At 30.7% G+C, this 4,576-nt stretch overlaps 1 protein-coding gene across 1 annotated transcript in view; it reads left to right on the top strand.

Annotated features, from left to right (window-relative positions):
- LOC111683821 (probable multidrug resistance-associated protein lethal(2)03659) overlaps nucleotides 1-4,576 on the top strand; it is a 23,837-nt gene that overhangs the window by 8,640 nt on the left and 10,621 nt on the right. The gene's annotated exons all lie outside the window — the stretch shown is intronic.

Below are 4,576 nucleotides of genomic sequence, written 5' to 3'. Positions count from 1 at the left end.
GACTGTAGACGAGACTGTAGACTAGACTATAGACTAGACTATAGACTAGACTATAGACTAGACTATAGACTGAACTATAGACTAGACTATTGACTATTGACTAGACAATAGGCTAGACAACGGACTAGACTGTAGACGAGACTGTAGACTAGATTATAGACGAGACTGTAGACTAGACTATAGACTAGACTATAGACTAAACTATAGACTAAACTATAGACTAAACTATAGACTAGACTATAGACTAGACTATAGACTAAGCTATAGACGAGACTGTAGACTAGACTATTGACTAGACTATAGAATAGACCATTGACTAGACTATAGACCAGACTATAGACTAAACTATAGACTAAAGACTAGACTATAGACTAGACCAAAGACTAGACTATGGACTACATTATAGACTAGACTAGACTATAGACTAAATTATAGACAAGACTATATACTAGACTAGATTATAGTCTAGACTATAAACTAGACTATAGACAAAACTGTAGACTAGACTATAGATTACACTATAGACTAGACTATAAACTTGACTATAGATTACACTATAGACTAGAACTAGACTATACCAAGACTATAAACTAGACTATTAACTAGATTATAGACTATACCACAAACTAGCATTTAAACTAGTCTATAAACTATGCTAGACTATAGTCTAGTCTAAAATTCGAACATTTTCTATAAAATACTAACTAAAATAACTAAAAATACTAACTAACTAAGTAAAATAATAAAGAACATCTAGCAGACTTTCAGTTAAAAAAAAAATTAACCATAAACAATGCTGCTAATTTAGTGTTTAAATAAGAACAAATTATCAAATTTTTATTAGTTAAATGCAATTCTCTTCCAAACATTTAAAACTTGCCTAATTGCTTAATACTTAACTTTTACTCTTTACAGATATTTGTATCAATTATAATATGAGATAACGTGCAGATTTTGTTTGTAAATAGTTGACATTACTAATTGAAAATGTATGATATGTATTAGTGTAACAAAAGGGAATTTACCGGCTTTCATGTTTTTTTTACTATATAAGAAGAGTGTATTCTATTCAGTCTAACGTTTTCTTTGAGCAAGTAAAGATCTTAAAGGATCGAAGTGATTGTGAATAATTTAAAAATATTTCAATCTTAAAAAGAGACCAAAAAACGAAATTTTTTATTTAATTTAATTAAACAAAATTTCTGAGAAAATAAAAATATATAAATGTTTTGTGATAAAGAGTATAAGAAGAAAATTTATTATAATAATAGTTCTACTAGTGTCTGGTGGTGCGGTTGGCGTTAGAAATTAAAATTTGATTTATTTATTGAGTAGTTTTTGTTGAAAAACTACAAGATTAAGAGATAAACAACGATTTAGTGATCAAAGTGATAGTAAACATTTCGCCACCGATTGTAAAAGATCTTGCGCTTGTACTCTCTAAATATAAATACTCTTAGATGGCGGCATTAGAAAAAGAATTAGAGGTAAATTAAATTGAATTTAATTAAATAAAACACTAAGGCCTTTATAAGAAATATATGAAAAAAATATCAATATTTCTATAAAACCTTTTAAACATTTCTAAATTTAAAAAAAAAAAAAAAAAAAACAATAAAAAGTGTTAAAATTCTTAAATATTTATATAAAATACTAAAATTTGGGTAATTATTTTCCAATTCATTGCCTTCACCAATCCACTGTGCAACTACTTGGTAGTGCAAAAATGGACTATATATACCCATTTTTTAAGAGTTTATAAACCCTTTTGTGTACTTTTATTATAATGATAAATGCAATTCCAAACCACAAGATAAATAAGTGTAATAGTCATCATATGTATATTTTTCTTGATTTCTCCCCCAACCATAGATTAACTCTTATCTGAAATATCCCCTTAAATTTTATAATTACTCGATCAACATTTGTTTGTTACAATTTATGAGAAAACTCTCTGTAAGTTAGTAAATAATTGAGGAAAAACAATTGTTACTGAAAATTTACAAAGTAAATCAAAACAAAATAAATTACACTGTTTCCAAGGTTAATAAGTGAAAGATAGATAGATAGATAGATAGATAGATAGATAGATAGATAGATAGATAGATAGATAGATAGATAGATAGATAGATAGATAGATAGATAGATAGATAGATAGATAGATAGATAGATAGATAGATAGATAGATAGATAGATAGATAGATAGATAGATAGATAGATAGATAGATAGATAGATAGATAGATAGATAGATAGATAGATAGATAGATAGATAGATAGATAGATAGATAGATAGATAGATAGATAGATTTCTATATAGAAAACATGTGAGATTCTGACTGATTTACTTCCTTAAAAATTTGCACTAATCTGTCTGGTTTTTTGATAAAAAAGAAATATTTTTAAATATCTCCGATTTCCTTTATAGAAATTTGTCAGAATCGGACTTATTTTCTTCATGGAATTCCTTTCAAAATCTGACTAATTTTCGTTATAAAAAATCTGTATCTATTCGATTTTCTTTAAAGCAAATTAATTGCAGTCTGTTTGATTTTTCTTTATTAAAAATTTTGTCAGAATCTTTTGAAAATTTCTGAGGAATTATATGATTGAAATCTGGAGTTTAACATAATGTATTAACATTTCTAGCCGGAGACTATGTACGACGATATATTGCCCAGCAAGATTAATCCCCGACAAAATGCAAATATATTCTCACAACTGATATTTGCCTGGATTATACCACTGCTATACAAAGGTTCCAAGCAGGGACTTAGAGAAGAAGATCTGCCTAAATGTTTGCCGGATGATGAGAGCAAAATATTGGGTGATAAATTGGAAAGGTACTATAGTCTGACATTAATACACTTAATCTTTGAACTACATAGACTTAGAATATATTAATAGTTGTCTATTTCTGATCTACTTAGACACTGGCGCCAAGAATTGCTGACACACGAAATGTCAGGCCGTAAACCTAGCTTACGTCGTGCTCTCTGGAAAACCATTTGGCCTTCGGCGGTGATTGATGGCTCTATATGTCTTTTCTATATAATGTTAAAGTAATTCAATTAAAAAAAATAAACCCAAACAAATTAAACAATTGTAATGATATCGTATTCTTTTGTTATTCTTTTCTTACCCAAAACAGATCTTTAATACCTCTATCACTGGCTCAATTACTTATAGAATTGCAAAATACAAAAACTACCCTAGATTCCCTTAATCATTTGAGTACTATAGATGATCTTAATTCAACTATACAAAATGCTAATAATAGTAATCTCAACCTAAGTAATCAAAATACTCAGTTAATTGATGCTCAAGAGAGTGAAAAGTGGTTTTGGTTTTGGCATGATATATATGTATTGGGTGCAATATTGGTGGGCTCTACCTTTATAGGTTGTTTTATTAATCATCATGTGGATCAGAGACAAAAGCGCATGGGAGCCAAAATGAGAATTGCCTGTTGTTCTCTTATACAAAGAAAGGTGAGTAGAAATATAAAACTCTCGTAATTATTTGTTTACATTTCTCTCTTTATGACAGTCCATTAACTTATCTTTAAAAACTGCCGGTGATATTTCAGTGGGTCATATAGTCAATCTTATATCCAACGATGTTAATCGTTTGGATATTGGTTTTGTTTTTGCCCATTATCTCTGGATACTGCCCATTCAAACTGTATTAATTGTCTATCTCATTTGGCTGCGTTTGGGTTATGCTGCCTTTATCGGTGTAATTGCCCTGCTCCTACAAACCATACCGGTACAAATCTATTTAAGCACTTGGACCGCCAAATTGCGTAATAGTACTGCCAATCGTACCGATGCTCGTATTGGTAAAATGAATGAACTAATACGTGGCATACAGGTCATTAAAATGTACGCGTGGGAAATTTGTTTTCAAAAGGTGGTCAAAGAATCAAGACGTCTGGAAATACGTGAAACTCGTAAAGCTGCCTATTTGAAAAGTTTTTACTTGAGCAGCATGATTTTACCCGAACGTTTGACATTGTTTATAACCATTGTAGCGGCTGTTCAAATGGGCACGATTATCTCAGCTGATGCTATATTTTCTATAGCCAATCTTTATCATGTTTTTCAACTTGTGGCTGGTATATTTTGTCCTATGGCTATATCGTTTGCTTCGGAAGCTTTTGTTTCGATAGCACGTGTGGAAGAGTTTTTAAAACAACCTGAAATAGAAAGTTGTCCCAGAGGTTTGCCCCACTCAAATAATGCAGTTGAAATTGCAAATGTCACCGCCTCTTGGGATGCCAGCAAACCACTGCTCAAAAATATTAGTTTGGTAGTGCCCAGGGGAAAATTGTGTGTTATTGCGGGGCCCGTAGGATCAGGAAAGGTAAGTTGAAGGCTTGCTAATAATTGATCAGACTATAGTCCAGTCTATAGTCTACAGTATAGTCAAGTCTCTAGTCTTCTCTGTAGTCTATTCTATGGTCTAGTATATAATCTAGTCTATAGTCTAGTCTAGTCTAGTCTATAGTCTAGTCTATAGTCTAGTCTATAGTCTAGTCTATAGTCTAGTCTATAGTCTAGTCTATAGTCTAGTCTA

This window comes from Lucilia cuprina, chromosome 3 (assembly GCF_022045245.1).
Source record: "Lucilia cuprina isolate Lc7/37 chromosome 3, ASM2204524v1, whole genome shotgun sequence".
Lineage (NCBI taxonomy): Eukaryota > Metazoa > Arthropoda > Insecta > Diptera > Calliphoridae > Lucilia > Lucilia cuprina.
Note: the sequence above shows the minus strand (reverse complement) of the source record. Positions and strands in the feature narration are given on the sequence as shown.